This window comes from Budorcas taxicolor, chromosome X (genome assembly GCF_023091745.1).
Source record: "Budorcas taxicolor isolate Tak-1 chromosome X, Takin1.1, whole genome shotgun sequence".
NCBI lineage: Eukaryota > Metazoa > Chordata > Mammalia > Artiodactyla > Bovidae > Budorcas > Budorcas taxicolor.
The window spans coordinates 63,115,924-63,139,245 of record NC_068935.1 but is presented as its reverse complement, the minus strand read 5'-3'; the positions used below and the strand labels follow the sequence as shown (position 1 = coordinate 63,139,245).

Genomic DNA, 23,322 nt, shown 5'->3' with positions numbered 1-23,322 from the left:
GTTAAATAAGCGGGGTCACAATATGCAGCCTTGACGTACTCCTTTTCCTATTTGGAACCAGTCTGGTGTTCCATGTCCAGTTCTAACTGTTGCTTCCTGACCTGAATATAGGTTTTTCAAGAGGCAGGTCAGGTGGTCTGGTATTCCCATTTCTTTCAGAATTTTCCACAGTTTATTTTGATCCACACAGTCAAAGGCTTTGGCATAGTCAATGAAGCAGAAATAGATGTTTTTCTGAAACTCTCTTTTGCTTTTTCCATGATCCAGCGCATGTTGGCAATTTGATCTCTGGTTCCTCTGCCTTTTCTAAAACAAGCTTTAGCATCTGGAGTTCACGGTTCATGTATTGCTGAAGCCTGGCTTGGAGAATTTTGAGCATTACTTTACTAGTGTGTGAGATGAGTGCAATTGTGTGGTAATTTGAGTAGAAACAGACAAACACCAGGAGCAATTCACTCCCAGGGTCGCAGCAGGTGAGGCATGAAGAGCCTTCTTCAGACTGTGATAGCCTTGATGGCCACTCAGTAGCTAGAGATCTCGTCCTCTCTTTATCAGCATCATCATCTGAAATCTCTGCCCCTTCATCACCCAAGCTCAGTCCCAGACACTGTCCTTGGACAATGTGATGGGAGAAAATTGCATGTTGTTGGTGGGGCGGCGGGGGGGGAAGGATCTGAAATGCAACTCTAGGTCCCAATCCCCTTGAAGCATCCTACCAGATTCCTCTTTTCCCATCAAGACCTGTCACCCCAGGGCAGGACCTTTGTGAAAATATGTGTTGGGAACATGCAGAGATCCATAGAGCATAGAGACTGGGGAGTGTGGTCAGCAGACCCACCAGGAGTGAGAGACGAGGGCCTGACAGGAGCTGCAGGACCAGAGATCTGACACCTTACCTCTGGGGGGCATGTGGCTTTACAGTGTGGAAGGTCTTGATGAAATACAGAAGGGAAATGGAAATCGACCTAAAGTGGAAGTGCCAGAAATAATGGCTGGATGGGAAAGGTGACAGAGCCTCCCTCAAGGAAGGTCTAGAAAAGAAGGCAGGTGTCATTTTCCAGAAATAGGTTTAAATTCGAGGCAGACAGTGAGCTGGGGGCTTCAGGCTCTGTATTGTCCCTGGCCAAGGTGGTCATGGTTTGGGTCTCATTTTGGGGTTCTTGCTGACATTCCCCAGAAGATGAGATGGTTGGATGGCACCACCAACTTAACAGACGTGAGTCTGAGCAAGCTTGGGGAGTTGGTGATGGACCCGGAAGCCTGGCATGCTGGAGTCCATGGGGTCGCAAAGAGTAGGACATGACTGAACTACTGAAAGAACTGAACTGAACTGAACTGAACGTTCACCAGTGTTTGCTCCTGCTAGGTTCTGCGGGATCTTCACACACCAGAGCTCAGTGGGAAAGGCTTCGTGTAAGGACGGCAGCCTCTTGTTATCCAATCGCACAGACTCCCACCCAGGGTTGAAACTGAACGGCTCTCCCAGGACATCTGTGGCCCTGGGTTTGGGCACAGAAGCTCCCATGTGCGAGTGGTGGATGTAAAAATGGTACCCATGTTGTGAGGCCCTTTGGACAGTGCGTGGAGGTCACTAGACCGGTCATTTGTGTACAGATTTCCTATCCTCCTGCTGGTGTCCATCCCGAGCGGGGAATAACTTTTCTTTTTATGTTTACACTCCAGCTAGCCCTGGAACTTTTTTCTTTACCTGTATGGTGGTCTGGATATTCCAAGTGAGGAGATGGCTCCTCTGTGGTCACTGTGAAGGAAAACAGAAGCAGAGAGACAATAGGGCCGTCCCAGGTCACAGACATGACTTGGCCCCAGAGACCGCCGTGATCTCAGCTTCAGAAGGATGGGCGTCCCTCCCCACACACATGCCTGGATCCACTAGTTACAGAACTGATTCACAGAGTTTGAAGATAGGAGATTTCAGAAACCATCTGACTGGATCTCCACCCCTTGCTGCATCTTAATTAAGAAACTTAAGTCTTAACTGATCATGGAGTTGTCACCTCAGGATTTTTTGAATCATTGAAAAGTAGTGTTAGTTGCTCAACCGTGTCCAGTGCTTTGCAACCCCCATGGACTGTAGCCCACCAGTCTCCTCTGTCCATGTACTTCTCCAGGCAAGATTACTGGAGTGGGTTATCATTCCCTTCTCCAGGGATTGAACCCAGGTCTCCTGCATTGCAGGCAGTTTCCTTACCATCTGAGCCACCAGGGAAGCCCAGTAGATATAAAAGTAGACCCCAATGTGTAGCCCACAGCAGCATTTATTAAACCCAACACCCTCTCCTGTATGCTTCTTCCACACTCCAAAGCCACTCTCATAGACTTTTTTTCTTTTTTTTTTTTTTTTTTTGGCTGCGTTGTGTCTTGATTGCGACATCTGGGATCTCCATTGTGTCCTTCAGGATCTTTCGTTGTGGTGCACAGACTCCAGTTGTATTGTGCTGGCTCTGTTGCTCCACATGGCATGTGAGATCTTAATTCCCCAACTTGGCATCTAACCTACGTCCCTTGCATTGCATGGCAGACTCTTAACCGCTGGACCACTTTTGTAAACTTCTGAGCAGCATTTTACTGCTCCCCCCTCTCTGCAGGACTCTACTATACAGGTAAACTTAGCTTCTCAGATGCAAGCAGAACAGCAACTAAAATCTCTCCTTTTAAGGCTGAGGGAAACTGTAAGGGCAGCTGGATGATTCTCTTGGGTGAATTGGAAAAGGAAAGTCTGTGGATGCTCCCGGGTTCAAAAGTGTCTGGCTCATCATGTCAGGAACCACAGATGTTCATCTTGGTCAGAGATTGTGGTCAGAGGATTTACTAACTAGTTCAAGGTGGACCATAGCCACTGAAATAGAGGCCCAATTGGAGCAGATGCAAGCTCACCCCACATCCGTACAGAAGGGCTGGGTGTCAGAGCTGCTGTGAAACTGTGGCAGCCCCATGTAAACCGTACTTCTTTCTTTTCGTGGATCTTCCATTATGATGGTTTCTGGTAAGCTTATCCAATATGGACTTATCACCTTAGCTTCCACTGCAGTGCCCAGTGGTATAACCCCATCATGACTGATCACAGCTCATCAATAGCTTGCAGTCAGAACTTCTGTTTAATTAGTCCTCTGGCATATAGCTCTTCTCTTTGTTGTTGTTGTTGTTCAGCTGCTGAGTCATGGCCTACTCTTTGTGACCCCATGGACTGCAGCACACCAGAATCCTCTGTCCTCTGCTATCTCCCAGAATTGACTCAAACTCATGTCCATTGTGGAGAAGGCAATGGCAAACCACTCCAGTACTCTTGCCTGGAAAATTCCATGGATGGAGGAGCCTGGTGGGCTGCAGTCCATGAGGGAGCTAAGAGTCAGACACGACTGAGCAACTTCACTTTCACTTTTCACTTTCCTGCATTGGAGAAGGAAATGGCAACCCACTCCAGTGTTCTTGCCTGGAGAATCCCAGGGACAGGGGAGCCTGGTGGGCTGCCGTCTATAGGGTTGCACAGAGTTGGACACAGCTGAAGCAACTTAGCAGCATCAGCAGCAGCAGCATGTCTATTGAGTTGGTGATGCCATCCAACCATCTCATCCTCTGCCACCCTCTTCTCCATTTGCCCTTCACTCCCTCCCAGAATTAGGGTCTTTTCCAATGAGTCAGCTCTTGACATCAGGTGGCCAAAGTACTGGAGCTTCAGCTTCAGCATCAGTCCTTACAATGAGTATTCAAGGTTGATTTCCTTTAGGATTGAACTGGTTTGATCTTCTTGCTGCTGTAGTAGATTTTGTCCATCTTCCTCATCGTAGAGTTTCATCTCATCTTATCATCATGTACTTTTTCCTCTAATTTTTCTTTAACATTTCTTCTGTGGTTTCTCAAAGATTGCCACTTTTATATTTCTTTATAATTTTTAAATTATTAATTTTTATTATGTGACCACTTTAAAATATGTACATTATTTTTATACCTTTGCATATTGTTAGATTCGGAGAAGGCAATGGCAGCCCACTCCAGTACTCTTGCCTGGAGAATCCCATGGATGGAGGAGCCTGGTAAGCTGCAGTCAATGGGGTCACAAAGAGTCGGACACGACTGAGCAACTTCACTTTCACTTTTCACTTTCATGCATTGGAGAAGGAAATGGCAAACCACTCCAGTGTTCTTGCCTGGAGAATCCCAGAGACTGTGGAGCCTGGTGGGCTGCCATCTATGGGGTTGCACAGAGTAGGACATGACTGAAGTGACTTAGCAGCAGCAGCAGCATTGTTAAATTAAAAATTGACTAAAATAGAATATAAGTAAAGACTCAGAAATGTTTGCAATGCATATATCCATTAATTACATGGCTGAATCCCATCTATCAGTGTCAGTATTTATATCTAAATGGCATGGGTTTTAGGCAATCACTGAATACTTCCATGAGGTACATGTATAAACCATGCTCAGTAGAACTTTGTGGAAATTCACTTGCATATTGAGTGTAAGGGTTAGGTTCCTTTCCAGATCTCTGGGGCCTGGTAATGAAGCCAGCTGCATCCAAAAGGTTGTATTATGATAAAACATCTTATAATGAGATCAAATCTACTCTAAGATAAACCAGTAAGCCTCAGTTTACATGCTTAGTGGGTCTTCTCAATGACTCTGAGATAGGTAATTGAAATACCCAATATTTGTCCAGCTTCTTACATGTTGAAAAATGCATTCTTATAGTTTAATATTCGATGCCCATATTCCCATGTCTGACTCCTTGTAATTTATACTTTTATCACAAATAGATCTGCTTAGAGTGCCATACACTCAGTGTTCCACATGTACATACTTTTATCTGGCTGCCCAGTGATCTCCTATACACCATCCAAGATTCCACAGCATGTGGAATCTTCCTGGACTAGGAATTGAACCTGTGTCCCCTGCATTGACAGGCAGATTCTTATCCACTGCACCACGAGAGAAGTCCCATACCTCAGTTTTCAATGGTTACAAATTTTATTTTTTCCAGAAGAGAGTTTGTTTTTTTTTTTCTGATATGTATTATATACTTCATTTGAAGGCAGAAAAATACCTTTTGAAATCAGGCTTAGGATCATAAACTTTAGATAAGCACTATTTAATAGAAACACAATAAGAGGCACATAAATAATTGAAATTTTCTAGTAGTAATACTGAAAAGTAGAAACTATAATATTAGTTTTAATAATGTATTTTTATTTTGATTTATTTATTTTAATTGGAGGCTAATTACTTTACAATATTGTAGTGGTTTTTACCATACATTGATATGAATCAGCCATGGGTGTACTTGTGTTCCCCATACTCAAACCCCATTCCACCTCCCTCCCCATCCCATCCCTCTGGGTCATCCCAGGGCACCAGCCCTGAGCACCCTGTCTCATGCATCGAACCTTGACTGGTGATCTGTTTCACATATGATAATATACATGTTTCAATGCTATTCTCTCAAATCATCCCACCCTCGCCTTCTCCCACAGAGTCCAAAAGACTGTTCTATACATCTGTGTCTCTTTTGCTGTCTCACATACAGGGTTATTGTTACCATCTTTCTAGATTCCATATATATGTGTTAGTATAATGTATTGGTGTTTTTCTTTCTGACTTACTTCACTCTGTACAAAAGGCTCCAGTTTCATCCACCTCATTAGAACTGATTCAAATGCATTCTTTTTAATGACTGAGTAATATTCCATTGTGCACATGTACCACAGCTTTCTTATCCATTCATCTGCTGATGGACATCTAGGTTGCTTCCATGTCCTGGCTATTATAAGCAGTGCTGCAATGAACATTGGGGTACATGTGTCTCTTTCAATTCTGGTTTCCTCAGTGTGTATGCCCTGCACTGGGATTGCTGGGTCATATGGCAATTCTATTTCCAGTTTTTTAAGGAATCTCCACATTGTTCTCCATAGGAGGCTGAACAACACGCTTGTGAATAACCAACAAATCACAGAAGAAATCAAAAAAGAAATTAAAATATGCATAGAAAAGAATGAAAATGAAAACACAACAACGCAAAACCTGTGGGACACTGTAAAAGCAGTGCTAAGAGGAAGGTTCATAGCAATACAGGCTTACCTCAAGAAACATGTCAATTAAATAACCTAACTCTACATCTAAAACAAATAGCAAAGGATGAAATGAAGAACCCCAAGGTTACTAAAAGGAAAGAAATCTTAAAAACTAGGGTAGAAATAAATGCAAAAGAAACAAAAGAGACCATAGCAAAAATCAACAAAGCTAAAAGCTGGTTCTTTGAGAAGATAAATAAAATTGACAAAGCATTAGCCAGACTCATCAAGAAACAAAGGGAGAAGAATCAAATCAACAAAATTAGAAACAAAAATGGAGAAATCACAAAAGACAACAAAGAAATACAAAGGATCATAAGAAAGTACTATCAGCAACTATATGCCAATAAAATGGACAACTTGGAAGAAATGGACAAATTCTTAGAAAAGTATAACTTTCCAAAACTGAGCCTGGAAGAAATAGAAAATCTTAACAGACACATCACAAGCATGGAAATTGAAACTGTAATAAGAAATCTTCAAGCAAACAAAAGCCCAGGACCAGATGGCCTCACAGGTGAATTTTACCAAAAAATTAGAGAAGAACTAACACCTACCCTACTCAAACTCTTCCAGAAAATTGCAGAAGAAGGTAAACTGCCAAACTCATTCTATGAGGCCACCATCACCCTAATACCAAAACTAGGCAAAGATGCCACAAAAAAAGAAAAGTACAAGCCAAAATCACTGATGAACATAGATGCAAAAATCTTTAACAAAATTCTAGCAAACAGAATCCAACAACACATTAAAAAGATCATACACCATGACCAAGTGGGCTTTATCCCAGGGATGCAAGGATTCTTCAATATCCACAAATCAATCAATGTAATTCACCACATTAACAAATTGAAAGATAGAGAGTCCCAAACAGGATAAACCCAAGGTGAAACACCTCAAGGCACATATTAATCAAATTAATGAAGATCAAACACAAAGAGCAAGTACTAAAAGCAGCAAGGGAAAAACAACAAATAACACACGAGGGGATCCCCATAAGGATAACATCTGACCTTTCAATAGAAACTCTTCAGGCTACAAGGGAATGACAAGATATACTTAAAGTGATGAAAGAGAAAAACCTACAACCCAGATTACTATAGTCAGCAAGGATCTCATTCAAATATGAAGGAGAAATCAAAAGCTTTACAGACAAGCAAAAGCTGAGAGAATTCAGCACCACCAAACCAGCTCTTCAACAAATGCTAAAGGGTCTTCTCTAGACTGGAAACACAGAAAAGGTTTATAAACTCAAACCCAAAACAACAAAGTAAATGGCAACGGGATCATACTTATCAATAATTCCCTTAAATGTAAATAGGTTGAATGCACCAACCAAAAGACAAAGACTGGCTGAATGGATATGAAAACAAGACCCCTATATATGCTGTCAAGAGATCCACCTCAAACAATGGGACACATACAGACTGAGAGTGAAGGGCAAGAAAAAGTCATTTCAGGAAAATGGAGATCAAAAGAAAGCAGGAGTAGCAATACTCATATCAGAAAAAATAGACTTTGAAATAAAAGCTATGAAAAGAGACAAAGAAGGACACTACATAATGATCAAAGGATCAATCCAAGAAGAAGATATAACAATTATAATTATATATGCACCCAACATATGAGCACCACAATATGTAAGGCAAATGCTAACAAGTATGAAAGGGGAAATTAACAGTAACACAATAATAGTGGACGATGTTAATACCCCACTCACACCTATGGATAGATGAACCAAACAGAAAATTAGCAAGGAAACACAAGCTTTAAATGATACAATTGACTAGTTACACCTAATTGATATCTATAGGACATTTCACCCCAAAACAATGAATTTCACCTTTTTCTCAAGTGCACACGGAACCTTCTCCAGGATAGATCACATCCTGGGTCATAAATCTAGCCTTGGTAAATACAAAAAAATTGAAATCATTTCAAGCATCTTTTCTGATCACAATGCAGTAAGATTAGATGTCAACTACAGGGGAAAAAAAACTATTAAACATACAAACATATGGAGGCTAAACAACATGCTTCTGAATAACCAACAAATCACAGAAGACATCAAAATATGCATAGGAACAAATGAAAATGAAAACATGACAACCCAAAACCTATGGGAATCAGTAAAAGCAGTGCTGAGGGGACGGGTCATAGCAATAGAAGCTTACCTCAAGAAACAAGAGAAAAATCAAATAAATCACCTAACTTTACACTTAAAGCAACTAGAAAAAGAAGAAATTAAGAACTCCAGGGTTAGTAGAAGGAAAGAAATCATAAATATTAAGGCAGAAATAAATGAAAAAGAAACAAAGGAGACTATAGCAAAACTCAACAAAACTAAATGCTGGTTCTTTCAGAAGATAAGTAAAACAAACAAACCATTAGCCAGACTCATCAAGAAAAAAAGGAGAAGAATGAAATCAAAAAATTAGAAATGAAAATGGAGAAATCACGACAGACAGCACAGAAATATAAAGGATCACAATAGACTACTAACAGCAACTATATGGCAATAAAATGGATAACTTGGAAGAAATGGATAAATTCTTAGAAAACTATAATCTTCCAAAACTGAAAGAGAAATAGAAAATCTTAACAAACCTATCAGAAGCGTGGAAATAAAAACTGGAATAAAAATTCTTCCAACAAACAAAAGCCACAGGTGAATTCTACCAAAAATTTAGAGAAGAACTAATACCTATCCTACTCAAACTCTTCCAGAAATTTGCAGAGGAATGTAAACTGCCAAACTCATTCTATGATGCCACCATCACCCTAATACCAAAGCCACACAAAGATGCCACAAAAAAGAGAACAACAGGCTAATATCACTGATGAACATAGATGCAAAAATCCTCAACAAAATTCCAGCAAACAAAATCCAGCAACATATTAAAACGATCATACAGGCCAACCTAAGATGGCAGAGGAATAGGACGGGGAGACCACTTTCTTCCCCACAAACTCATCAAAAGAACATTTGAACGCTGAGTAAATTCCACAAAACAACCTCTGCATGCTGGCAGATGACATCAGGCACCCAGGAAAGCAGCCCACTGTCTTCAAAAGGAGGTAGGAAAAAATATAAAAGATAAAAAGAGAGACAAAAGAGGTTGGTACAGAGATCCATCCCAGGAAGGGAGTCTTAAAAAATAAGTTTCCAAACACTGGGCTTCCCTGGTGGCTCAGAGGTTAAAGCGTCTGCTTGCAATCTGGGAGACATGGGTTCAATTCCTGGGTTGGGAAGATCCCCTGGAGAAGGAAATGGCAACCCACTCCAGTATTCTTGCCTGGAGAATCCCATGGACGGAGGAGCCTGGTGGGCTACAGTCCACGAGGTCGCAAAGAGTCGGACACGACTGAGAGACTTCACTTTCACTTTCACTTTTCCAAACACCAGGCAACACTCACTGGCACATCTGTGGTGAGCCTTGGAACCTCAGAGGGCAACATAACCAGGAGGAAAAATAAATAAATAATTAAAACCCACAGATTACGTGCCCAACACTACCGCGGGCTGCACTGCTTGAGTACGGACCAGGCCTAAATGCCGTGAGGGCAATCTGAGGGAACTAACTTGTGATAGCAAACCAGACTGTGGGATAGCTACCCTGTGAAAAGCCCTAACTTAAGACACCGCCAGGCCCGCTCACGGAACAAAGGACTGACTAGAGCTAGCCAGCTGCCCATCCCCCACCAGAGACAGGCAGGCGAGGGCAGCCAGAGTCAGAAAGGGGCAATCGCAGCCACAGGGAGGCATCATCTACCAAACTGCAAGCAGACTTCATTGCCAACGAAGACTTCTTGGGATTCTGGATGGTCGACATCTGCCTGAGAAGGTGTGCCGGTTGTACACCCAGAAAACTGAGTGGCAGGGACGGGGGAGGTGACAAGTTGGAGCGACCACGCTCGTCAAACACCTGGTCGGTCACCTGAGCTGCTTGGACCTGGGAAGGGCACAAACGCAGGCCCAACCGAGTCTGCACTTATGTGTACCCAAGTACCTGAACCTGAGCAGCTTAGACCTGGGAAGTGCACACAACCCAGGGCCAGCCTCAGACAGTTCCCGGCAGAACAACCTAGAGCCTAAGCAGTGTAGACAGGGAAAACACACATGCTGTAAGCGGGGACAAACCCAGGGTGGCCGAGACACTGTGAACACATGCCAGTGATATTTGTTCACAGCGTTCCTCCCTCTCCAGAGCACGACTGAACAAGTGAGCCTACAGAAGTGTCCACTACCACCCCCTTGTATCAGGGCAGAAATTAGACACTGAAGACACCAGCAAACAGAAGAAGCTAAAACAGAGGAAACCGCCTTCAAAGTGACAGATGGAGAAGTCTTGAGGCTGCTGTAAGAATAAGACTGAAAACCAGAGGCAGGAGGATTAAGTCCAAATCCTGAGAACAACAGAGAACTCCTGACTCCAGGGTACATTAATCAATAGGAGCTCATCAAACGCCGCCATCAGTTCAGTTCAGTCACTCAGTCATGTCCGACTCTTTGCGACCCCATGAATCGCAGCACGCCAGGCCTCCCTGTCCATCACCATCTCCCGGAGTTCACTCAGACTCACGTCCATCGAGTCCGTGATGCCATCCAGCCATCTCATCCTCTGTCGTCCCCTTCTCCTCCTGCCCCCAATCCCTCCCAGCATCAGAGTCTTTTCCAATGAGTCAACTCTTCACATGAGGTGGCCAAAGTACTGGAGTTTCAGTTTTAGCATCATTCCTTCCAAAGAACACCCAGGGCTAATCTCCTTTAGAATGGACTGGTTGGATCTCCTTGCAGTACAAGGGACTCTCAAGAGTCTTCTCCAACACCACAGTTCAAAAGCATCAATTCTTCGGCGCTCAGCTTTCTTCACAGTCCAACTCTCACATCCATACATGACCGCTGGAAAAACCATAGCCTTGACTAGACGGACCTTTGTTGGCAAAGTAATGTCTCTGCTTTTGAATATGCTATCTAGGTTGGACTTAACTTTCCTTCCAAGGAGTAAGCGTCTTTTAATTTCATGGCTGCAATCACCATCTGCAGTGATTTTGGAGCCCAAAAAACTAAAGTCTAACACTGTTTCCACTGTTTCCCCATCTATTTCCCATGAAGGGATGGGACCAGATGCCATGATCTTCATTTTCTCAATGTTGAGCTTTAAGCCAACTTTTTCACTCTCCTATTTCACTTTCATCAACAGGCTTTTTAGTTCCTCTTCACTTTCTGCCCTAAGGGTGGTGTCATCTGCATATCTGAGGTGATTGATATTTCTCCCGGCAATCTTGATTCCAGCTTGTGCTTCTTCCAGCCCAGCGTTTCTCATGATGTACTCTGCATATAAGTTAAACAAGCAGGGTGACAATATACAGCCTTGATGTACTCCTTTTCCTATTTGGAACCAGTCTGGTGTTCCATGTCCAGTTCTAACTGTTGCTTCCTGACCTGCATACACGTTTCTCAAGAGGCAGGTTAGGTGGTCTGGTATTCCCATCTCTTGAAGAATTTTCCACAGTTTATTGTGATCCACACAGTCAAAGGCTTTGGCATAGTCAGTAAAGCAGAAATAGATGTTTTTCTGGAACTCTCTTGCTTTTTTGATGATCCACCGGATGTTGGCAATTTGATCTCTGGTTCCTCTGCCTTTTCTAAAACCAGCTTGAACATCTGGAATTTCACGGTTCACTTACTGCTGAAGCCTGGTTTGGAGAATTTTGAGCATTACTTTACTAGTGTGTGAGATGACTGAAATTGTGCAGTAGTTTGAGCATTCTTTGGCATTGCCTTTCTTTAGGACTGGAATGAAAAGTGACCTTTTCCAGTCCTTTGGCCACTGCTGAGTTTCCCAAATTTGCTGGCATATTGAGTGCAGTGCTTTCACAGCATCATCTTTCAGGATTTGAAATAGCTCAACTGGAATTCCATCACTTCCACTAGCTTTGTTCATAGTGATGCTTTCTAAGGCCCACTTTACTTCACATTCCAGGATACCTGGCTAAAGGTGAGTGATCACACCATCGTGATTATCTTGGTCCTGAAGATCTTTTTTGTACCTACACTGAAACCAAGCACCACCCAATGGCCAACAAGTTCCAGAGCAAGATATACCACGCAAATTCTCCAGCAACACAGGAACATAGCCCTGAGCTTCAATATACAGGCTGCCCAAAATCACTCCAAACCCACTGACATCTCATAACTCATTACTGGACACTTCATTGCACCCCAGAGAGAAGAAATCCAGCTCCACCCACCAGAACACTGACACAAGCCTCCCTAGCCAGTAAACCTTGAAAAGCCACCCGTCCAAACCCACCCACAGCAAGGAAACTCCACAATAAAGAGAACTCCACAAACTGCCAGAATATGGAAAGGCCACTGCAAACACAGCAATACAAACAAGATGAAGAGGCAGAGTAATACCCAGCAGGTAAAGGAACAGGATAAACGCCCACCAAGCCAAACAAAAGAGGAAGAGATAGGGAATCTACTCGATAAAGAATCCCGAATAGTGATAGTGAAAATGATCCAAAATCTTGAAAACAAAATGGAGTTACAGATAAACAGCCTGGAGACAAGGATCACCAAGATGCAAGAAAGGTTTAACAAAGACCTAGAAGAAATAAAAAAGGGTCAATATATAATGAATAATGCAATAAATGAGATCAAAAACACTCTGGAGGGAACCAACAGTAGAATAATGGAGGCAGAAGATAGGATAAGTGAGGTAGAAGATAGAATGGTATAAATACATGAAACAGAGAGGAAAAAGAATTAAAAGAAATTAAAAGAAATGAGGACAATCTCAGAGACCTTGGGGACAATGTTAAATGCCCCAACATTCAAATCATGGGAGTCCCAGATGAAGACAAAAAGAAAGACAATGAGAAAATATTTGAAGAGATAATAGTTGAAAACTTCCCAAAATGGGGAAGGAAATAATCACCCAAGTCCAAGAAACCCAGGGAGTCCCAAACAGGATAAACCCAAGGAGAAACACCCACAGACACATATTAATCAAATTAACAAAGATCAAACACAAAGAGCAAATATTAAAAGCAGCAAGGGAAAAACAACAAATAACACACAAGGGGATTCCCATAAGGATAACAGCTGATCTTTCAACGGAAACTCTTCAGGCCAGAAGGGAATGGAAGGACATACTTAAAGTGCTGAAAGAAAATAACCTACAGCCCAGATTACTGTACCCAGCAAGGATCTCATTCAAATATGAAGGAGAAATCAAAAGCTTTACAGACAAGCAACAGCTGAGAGAATTCAGCACCACCAAACCAGCTCTCCAACAAATGCTAAAGGATCCTCTCTAGACAGGAAACACAGAAAGGGTGTATAAGCCTGAACCCAAAACAATAAAGTAAATGGCAACGGGATCATACTTCTCAATAGTTACCTTAAACGTAAATGGGTTGAATGCCCCAACCAAAAGACAAAGACTGGCTGAATGGATACAAAAACAAGACCCCTATATATGTTGTCTACAAGAGACCCACCTCAAAACAAGGGACACATACAGACTGAAAGTGAAGGGCTGGAAAAAGATATTCCCTGCAAATAGAGACCAAAAGAAAGCAGGAGTAGCAATACTCATATCAGATAAAATAAACTTTAAAACAAAGGCTGTGAAAGAGACAAAGGACACTACATAATAATCAAAGATCAATCCAAGGAGAAGATATAACAATTATAAATATATATGCACCCAACATAGGAGCACCACAATATGTAAGACAAATGCTAACAAGTATGAAAGGGGAAATTAATAAGAACACAATAATAGTGGGAGACTTTAATACCTCACTCACACCTATGGATAGATCAACTAAACAGAAAATTTAACAAAGAAACACAAACTTTAAATGATACAATAGACCAGCTAGACCTAATTGACATCTATAGGACATTTCACCCCAAAACAATGAATTTCACCTTTTTCTCAAGCATACACAGAACCTTCTCCAGAATAGATCACATCCTGGGCCACAAATCTAACCTTGGTAAATTCAAAAAAATTGAAATATTTCCAAGCATCTTTTCTGACCACAATGCAGTAAGATTAGATCTCAATTACAGGAGAAAAACTATTAAAAATTCCAACATATGGAGGCTGAACAACACGCTGCTGAATAACCAACAAATCACAGAAGAAATCAAAAAAGAAATCAAAATATGCATAGAAATGAATGAAAATGAAAACACAACAACCCAAAACCTGTGGGACACTGTAAAAGCAGTGCTAAGGGGAACATTCATAGCAATACAGGCTTACATCAAGAAACAAGAAAAAAGTCAAATAAATAACCTAACTACACCTAAAGCAACTAGTATAGGAAGAAATGAAGAACCCCAGGGTTAGTAGAAGGAAGGAAATCTTAAAAGTGAGGGCAGAAATAAATGCAAAAGAAGCAAAAGAGACCTTAGCAAAAATCAACAAAGCCAAAAGCTGGTTCTTTGAGAGGATAAATAAAATTGACAAACCATTAGCCAGACTCATCAAGAAACAAAGGGAGAAAAATCAAATCAATAAAATTAGAAATGAAAATGGAGAGATCACAACAAACAACACAGAAATACAAAGGATCATAAGAGACTACTATCAGCAACTATATGCCAATAAAATGGACAACTTGGAAGAAATGGACAATAAAAGACAATCTCTTTAACAAGTGGTGCTGGGAAAACTGGTCAACCACTTGTAAAAGAATGAAACTAGAACACTTCCTAACACTATACACAAAAATAAACTCAAAATGGATTAAAGATCTAAGCGTAAGACCAGAAACTATAAAACTCCTAGAGGAAAACATAGGCAGAACAGTCTCTGAAATAAATCACAGCAAGATGCTCTATGACCCACTCCCCAGAGCAATGGAAATGAAAGCAAAAATAAATAAATGGGACCTAATTACACTGAAAAGCTTATGCACAACCAAAGAAACTATAAGCAAGGTGAGAAGACAGCCTTCAGAATGGGAAAAATAATAGCAAACAAAGCAACTGACAAATAATTAATCTCAAAAATATACAAAAATTTCATGCAGCTCAATCCCAGAAGAATAAATGACCCAATCAAAAAATGGGCCAAAGAACTAAACAGACATTTTTCCAAAGAAGATATAGAGATGGCTAGCAAACACATGTAAAGATGCTCAACATCACTCATTATCAGAGAAATGCAAATCAAAACCATAATGAGGTACCATCTCATGCCAGTCAGAATGGCTGCTATCAAAACAGCTTCAGACAATAAGTGCTTGAGAGGGTGCAGAGAAAAGGGAACCCTCCTACACTGTTGGTGGGAATACAAACTAATAAAGCCACTATGTAGAATGGTGTGGAGATTCCTTAAACAACTGGAAATAGAACTGCCATATGACCCAGCAATCCTACTGCTGAGCATACACATTTGAAGAAACCAGAATTGAATGAGACATGTGTACCCCAATGTTCATCGCAGCACTGTTTACAATGGCCAGGACATGCAAGCAACCTGGATATCGGTCAGCAGATGAATGGATAAGAAAGCTGTGGTACATATACACAATGGGATATGACTCAGCTATTAAGAAGAATGCATTTGAATCAGTTCTAATGAGGTGGACGAAACTGGAGCCTATTATACAGAGTGAAGTAAGTCAAAAAGAAAAACAGCAATACAGTCTATTAATGCATATATATGGAATTTATAAAGATGGGAATGATGACCCTATATGCGAGACAGCAAAAGAGACCCAGAGATAAAAAACAGACTTTTGGACTCTGTGGGAGAAGGCAAGGGTGGAATGATTTGAGAGAATAGCATTGAAACATGTATATCACCACATGTGAAATAGATAGTCCAGGTTCGATGCATGAGACAGGGCGCTCAGGGCCAGTGCACTGGGATGACACTGAAAGATGGGATAGGGAGGGAAGTGGGAGGGGGATTCAGGACGAGGGACACATGTACACCCATGGCTGACTCATGTCAATGTATGGCAGAAAGCACTACAATGTTGTAAAGTAATTAGCCTCCAATTAAAATAAATAAATTTTTTGAAAAAGAAAAGCAAGAAAAAAATTTGCCAATTTAGATGAAATTAAGAAATTCCTTGAATGACACAAATTCTCAAAACTAACTCAAGAAGAAAGTGAAAACCTTAAATATCCCTAAATCTATCAAAGATATGGAATAAATCTATCGAAGATATGGAACAGAAAACTCCAGGCCCATGTGACTTAACTAGTGAATGCTATGAAATAGGTAAAGGAGAAATATCTCCAATCCCATACAAATTCTTTCAGAAAGCAGAGGACAGAAAACATTTCTCAAATCATTTTATGAGGTCAGCCTTACAAAATACCAAAACCAGATGAAGACACTGCAAGAAAAGAAAACCATAGACCAATATTCTTCATCAAGTTAAGCACAAAAAAATGAAATGTTAGCAAATTTAATCCAGCAATATATAAAGCATTATGACCAAATGAGATCTATATCAAGAATGAAAGATTGGTTATGCATTAAAAGATCATCAACCAGTGTTATTCATCATATTAAGAAAACACAGGAGAAAAACCATATGATCATGTCCATAGGTGCCATAAAAGCATTCGACAATATTCAACAACCGCTATGATAGAAACTGTCAGAAAACTAGGACTACAAACAGACTTTCTTAATCTGATCAAGGTAAACTAAAAAACTCCTGCAGCTAACAAGATAATGGAGGAAATCTAATCCCTCCACTGGGGGTGGGGGAAGGCTGCTGGCCTTGGATTCAGAGGGCCATGGAGAGGCCTATCCAGCCAGAGGGTGGGGATCAAGGGGCCTGATTGAAGTACCTATCCCCTCCTAGGGCAGTGGCCCTGATCCAGTCACCTCCCGTGGCACCAGTGGTTCCACCTCCCATGCAGTGTTGCCCCAGCCCCGTCATCAGCCCTGGGTGTACTGTGTGGGCTGATTTGACCCCTTTCCAGATCAGAAGTAAACCAGCACCCAGCAGGCCAGCAGACACAGGGTCACCTCCCAGTTGAGGGCCCCGGCACCTCCAGCCCTTCAGAGAGCCACAGGACTTTGATCCTGGAGAGGGAAAGCCCATGAGTTTCATGCCAGAAGAGGCCAAGGGACTGGGAGTGTGATGGGGGACATTGCCTTTCCGGCAACCCTTGAGTGCAGCTGGTCCAGCCGGTGCTTCTGGGGGGCCTGTCATAAGTTCCCAGCCTGGAGCCTCTGTAGTCTGTGTGCCTGGAGCCCCAGGTGGCCCCGCCCCATGCTGTCCCCAGTGAGTTCAACAGCAGTCCCAGCTTCCCTCCCCAGGCAGGCAAGCACAACACACTCCACATTCCTATTCTCTAGACTCCAGGACCGGGTCCCCATGCACCACATGAAGGCACCTGCACATGAACACAAGCACACACAAATGCCAATATCCTTGTGCATGCACCTGACCACATGCTCTCTCACACACACACGCACATGCGAACGCCCATTTGCAAGCACCTCCACAAACACACATGCACATACCTATGTGCATGCACCTCTGCACACCCATTTTCTCACACGCACATGGACTAGCACCTGTGCACAGGCACTCTCTCTCTCGGGCACACACAGACACAGACATGCACATCAGATGCCCATGTGCATGCACCTGCCCACGCACACATGGACACACATGCACACACACGCACACACACATGAGCTATGTGCGGGACACCAGAAGGACAGACCAAGTCTGACCCAGGGATGCCCAGCTCCCCTCCAGAAGTCAATGACAAGGACCTGCGCTCAGCAGGATGCTCACCTGTGAGCGTGGCCAGGTTGGCAGCAGTGCAGTCTTGGAGGTGCACAGCAGACGAGGCTCACTTGGGGTTTGCAGGCTTGGACTGGAAACAGGCACGTGCCCTGAGGAGAGGGGGCAGGGTCTGTTTGAGCATGCGCACTGAGCAGCTGCAGACACACTAAAGGGTGGAGCGCCACCCAGAGGCCTCCTGGCTAAGCCATCTACCAGGTTTCCAGGCCTGAGGCAGGGCTGATTTAGAGGGACCAGACCACGTGAGTGTGTCTGTGCAGGCTCATTGGGGTGACACACCGCGCGAACGCGTAAAGCTTCTGCAGGGAGCGCCTATTGCCCGAGAGCCTGCAGCCACCGTGGGAGCCAATGGTTTGTGGGAACCAATCGTGAGGCAGGACCAGAGTGTGTTTGTGCAGGCACTCTGCCGATGCTGAGCTGCAGGTCGCACTACAGGGCTGGGTTCTGTAGGGAGGTTCAGTCTTTCCCGACGCACAGGGAGGGGGAGGGGCACACGGTGGAGGAACCACGAGGGCAGCCGCTGAAGACGCAGGTGCCATGGCCTTTGTAGCGGGCATGGCACATGTCAGTCAAGGTGTGCCCGGTGGTGAAGGTGGCGGTGATGGCACTGGCAACCCAGCTGGCCCTGGTGACACCGTCAGTCCTACAGTCCCTGGTGGCCCTGGCAACCCCGGTGATCCCAGAGGCCCCAGTGCTGCAGGAAAGTCACGAGGCACAGCTGGTGACATTCTGCAGATCCTGGGGTCACTCCACGCACCAGAGTGGGGAAGAGACACTGCACCTGGAGCCGGAGTTCTGAGTAACCGACCCCTTCAGTTGTGTCCTATTCCAGGAGCCTCAGTTGCAGGGTGAGCTAGGTGTGGATTGGGTGTGGGCTAAGGGTGGTTTGAGGGATTGCAGGCAGCGGGGCCTAAAGTGTAGGAAGAGGGTACTCTGAGGGGCTGGAGGGTATGGGGCAGGGTTGGTCTGGCTGCCGGGGGATGGTGGTGAAGAAAAGCAACCTGAAGGGATCCAGAGGGTCAGGACAGTGATATCCAAGGTGTCTGGGGGCGGCCTTGTGGGAGACGGTGGGTCACCATGAGCAGGGAGCCTGACGGACAGGCAAAATGAGAAATGTGGATGGTGCCTTAACCATATCTCCACCAGCAGGCTCACCGTACCTTTCACATCGCTCACTCAAGCAAAAATCGCCTGCAACTTACTGTCTCCAAGTACTCAACTGTGAGTGCCAGTTCAGGAGCTCAGTGTAAATGGCCGTCTGTTGGTTCTGTCAGTTCTAAAGGGGGCCGGGGCCTGGGCTGTGGAGAGGGTGGTGGGCAGTGGCCAGGGCCAGTCTCGGCCCAGGAGGAGCCATGCTAAGTCACTTCAGTCGTGTCCGACTCTGTGCGACCCCATAGACGGCAGCCCACCAGGCTCCCCCATCCCTGGGATTCTCCAGGCAAGAGTACTGGAGTGGGTTGCCATAGCCTTCTCCAATGCATGAAAGTGAAAAGTGAAAGTGAAGTCTCTCAGTCATGTCCGACTCTTCGCAACCCCATGGACTGCAGCCTACCAGGCTCCTCCATCCATGGGATTTTCCAGACAAGAGTACTGGAGTAGGTTGCCATTGCCATAATGGAGGGTTAAGCCTAAAGAAGTGTGGTGCTCTGGGGGCTTGTCAGTGTGTGTTTCCCTGGTGATGCAGACCTTGCAGCACTATGTGCCCTCCCTTTTTTTTACTAAGCCTCTGCATGAAAGTCAGGGTTAAATCTAGCATATGTGCCCTAGCCTCAAGTGTCCTTCCCAAAGGCATTGATTTCTGCAGTAGATGGATCAGGCTTCATCTTGTGCCTGTGCTTCTGCTTGGGAGGCTCAAGGTCCACATAGTTTGTTTGGTGATTGTTAACTGCAGAAAATAAAACTGAGCTACTGTGCTGTCTCTGACTTTAGTTTTAGCTTCTACACGTCTTAATACTGTATTTGTCTTCTGATTGGAGGGGAGGTTCTGAGATCCAGATATTCAAGGAGCACAACATTAGTAAAGACAATGTAAGAGGCGGGAAAATAAGACAGTAGTGTACTGCCATTTAGTACTAATTTTGGAATATTTTCTCATTTTGTGAAGCAAAGTGAAGTGAAAGTCGCTCAGTTATGTCTGACTCTTTGTGACCCCATGGACTATACAGTCCATGGAATTCTCTAGGCCAGAACACTGGAGTGGGTAGCCTTTCCCTTCTCGAGCGGATCTTCCCAACCCAGGGATTGAAGCGAGGTCTCCCGCACTGCAGGCAGATAGATTCTTTACCAGCTGAGCCACAAAGGTGGCCTGGGCCACGGCAATACTGTCTGAAAACTGACGTGATGGACGAACACATGAAAGCACCTGAAATAACGCAAAGACCGTAGGAAGTGCTAGCTATCACTACGGTCAAAGAGCACAGGTATGATGTGGAGTGGGCAGAGACGGGATGCTGGTGGGTCGTGTGGCTTGGCCCCTTGCCCTCGACTCACACCTTACTCCAGTGAGACCCTTCTGTGGCATACGTTGGAGAAATCAAAGTTGCATTGTGGAACTAGCTTTAGGCCTTGAGACTGGAAAGTCGGCATTTGTGTCTCAGTGGCGTCTCTTTGGACACTTGGCGGGGTCCATTCCACGCCGTCTGAGCAAGCACTAGACAGGCCCATGTGCGCAGGCACATCAGGGGGCACCTGAAAGGAGCGTGACATTGTGAGGGAGGTGAGTTCTGCCAGCCTCAAGGGGTCTCCATAGCAGCCGTGGGTGGCTGGGGTGTATGCGCAGGCGCAATTTTCGCGTCCTTGCGCAGAAGGGGAGGGACTCTGTGAGGGGCCAAGTCTCTCCGCCCCTTATTTGCGGTCTGAGGGAGACGCGCGGCAGCCATGCAGGCGTCGGGTGGTGGCGCCGGTGGTGCAGAGGGCCGAGATGACCAGCAGAGCGCCAGAACACCCGCTTGCCAGAGTGGTTCAGGCAGCGCTGAAGGTGAGGATGTTCACCGGGCCCCAGAAGGCCAGGGTGTGTCTGGCGGAGGAAGAGCGGTGATGGAAGCTGCTGTAGCTCGTCCCCAGGGTGAGCGGGCGCCAGATGGCCTAGGATCTGCTGGAGATGTAGCACCCTTGGCTGTAAGGCCTAGACGTGGAGAGGTGGTGCTGTATCCTTTTCATGGAGCCTCCCTGGGCACGGCCAGTGGTATGGTGGTGGGAAACATGCCGGCAGCCTGAGGAAGGAAGGGATAGAAGGGAGCACGGGGGCGATCCGGGGCAGCAGGACTGCGCAGCCTGGAAGGAGAGGTTGTCAAGGCCTGCGGAGCCTGGAGGGCGGGGAAGATGGACCTGAAGGGTTACGGAGGCAGCTGAGGGTGGACTCAGGTTGTGGTTTGGAGCATGGGCATCCTGGGGTAAAAACGGGCCTCTGAGGTGTGAGGAAGCCCGAGATACCAGCAAATTCTGTAATGGATGGTGCCTTAACCGTGTCTCTCCCAGCACACTCAGAGTGCCTTTCCAGTCGCCCCTGGAGGCAGACATGGCTCGCAGATCTCTGCTCCCAGATGCCCAACGCCACCAAGGATTGATTCGGAAGGAATTTGCAGTGAATGGCAGTGACCTGCTTGTGTCAGTTCCAGACGAGCTTGCCTTGGGGAGTGGGGGGTGGCAGGTGCTGTGGTCTGAGCTCCCTCTTAAGCATGCTATGATGGAGACACTGAGGGGCTTGGTATAAGGAGGAGGGCTGGTACCCTGGACCTACAGGAGCAATCTTCCCTTTAACCTGATTTTTTTTTTTTCCCCTGCTTTTAGTAGATGGACTGCTGAAGACCTTGCTTTCATCCGACTTTCCCTGAACCCATTCCTCGATCAGCTTTCCCTGGTGATTCGGAACATTCGGAGCCTTGGGATCCCACCTCGCCAAAGCCTAAGCTGAGGAAAGGGGCTGAGGCCTAACCTTGTGTCCCCTACTCGGCAGGGCATAGGGAATTCAACCTAAGAGTCATTGCCACTTTGTTATTTGAGTCTAGGTTTTGGCCTATACTGGCCTTTGGTCTCTCTTGGTTCACTTGCTTTGTTTCCCTGCTGCTTGAGGAGGGGGATGCTTCCGTGTTTATTACAGCAGAAAATAAAACTAAGTCACTTTTTGTGCCCCAGTTTCCTTTCAGCTAATGCACTTCTGGATTTTAAAAACACTTTTTATCTTTGTTCTCGTGTTAGAGGGAAGGTTCTGAAATTCAGATATTTGAATTCAGTTACAAGGGAATTGAAAACAATTTCAGACAATGAAAATCGAGCCCTATGTTCAGCACTAAATACTGTCAACATTTAAGAATATTTTCTGGTTGTACTTGCACATTAAATGTATAAGAGCATGTGATGTAGAACTTAACAAGTTTAAATTTTTTCCTGAATTTTTTTCATTTAATATACTAGCTTTTCCACTTTCTAAAATCTCTTAAGAAATGTGTTATTGAACAGACATAAGATGCATCATAATGTAATTATTGGGAATTCCCAGGCAGTCCAGTGGATGAGACTCTCCACTTCCAGTGTAAGGGCTGCAGGTTCAATCCCTGGCAGCAGAACTAAGATCCCACATGTCATGTGGTGTGGCCAAAAAATTAAGATTGGGTCTTTAAATTAAAAAATAATAATAATGATGTAATTATGGAACATTTAAGCTGTTTCCACTTTTTACATTACTATGGTTAATGATTTAGTGGAATTTATAAATCTTTCTATTAATAGTTATTTCCTTAAAGTATTAATATATTCCAAGAATTAGAAATACTGACCTAAATGTTTACTTCTTTCATTTAAATTATCTTTTTAATTAGAGGCTAATTACTCTACAATATCATAGTGGGTTTTGCCATACATTGACATGTCCAGACTCCCCACTGGGGTCCTCTTGGCCACAGAGCAGGGGACAGACACAGGCAGTAGACCAGGTCTTTGCACACCCTAAAACTGATAGGGAGCCAGAATCAACAGAAACTGGGAGGGTGGGAAGGTGGGACATGGATGCCCCACACTCAGGAAACAGCCACTGCTGGAGCCTCTCCCCCTCCAGTGGGGGTAGGGGTGGGGGAAGGCTGCTGGCCTTGGATTTGGAGGGCTGAGAGGACTCTCCAGCCAGGGGGTGGGGCTCAGGGGCCAGATTGAAGTACAACCCCTGATGCAGTCTCCTCCCATGGCACCAGTGATCCCTAGCAGATGAACCCCACGCCCAGGCAGTGCTCTCCCAGCCCCGTGGTCTCCCCCAGCTGTACCTTGCCTGTTGACTTGACTCCCCCCTTCCAGACAGAAGTAGACCAGCAGGCTATCAGATACAGAGTCACCTCCCAGTTGAGGTCCCCCGGTACCTCCACCCCTCCAGACAACCTCAAGACACTGTTCCTGGGGAGGGAAAGGTCATGAGAGTTGTGCCAGCAGAGAGCAA

The 23,322-nt window shown here is 44.6% G+C and overlaps 1 pseudogene; it reads left to right on the top strand.

Moving 5' to 3' along the window:
• Positions 1-20,937, top strand: part of LOC128069473 (histone-lysine N-methyltransferase PRDM7-like) — a 99,432-nt pseudogene extending 78,495 nt beyond the window's left edge.
• Positions 20,938-23,322: the final 2,385 nt, after the last annotated feature.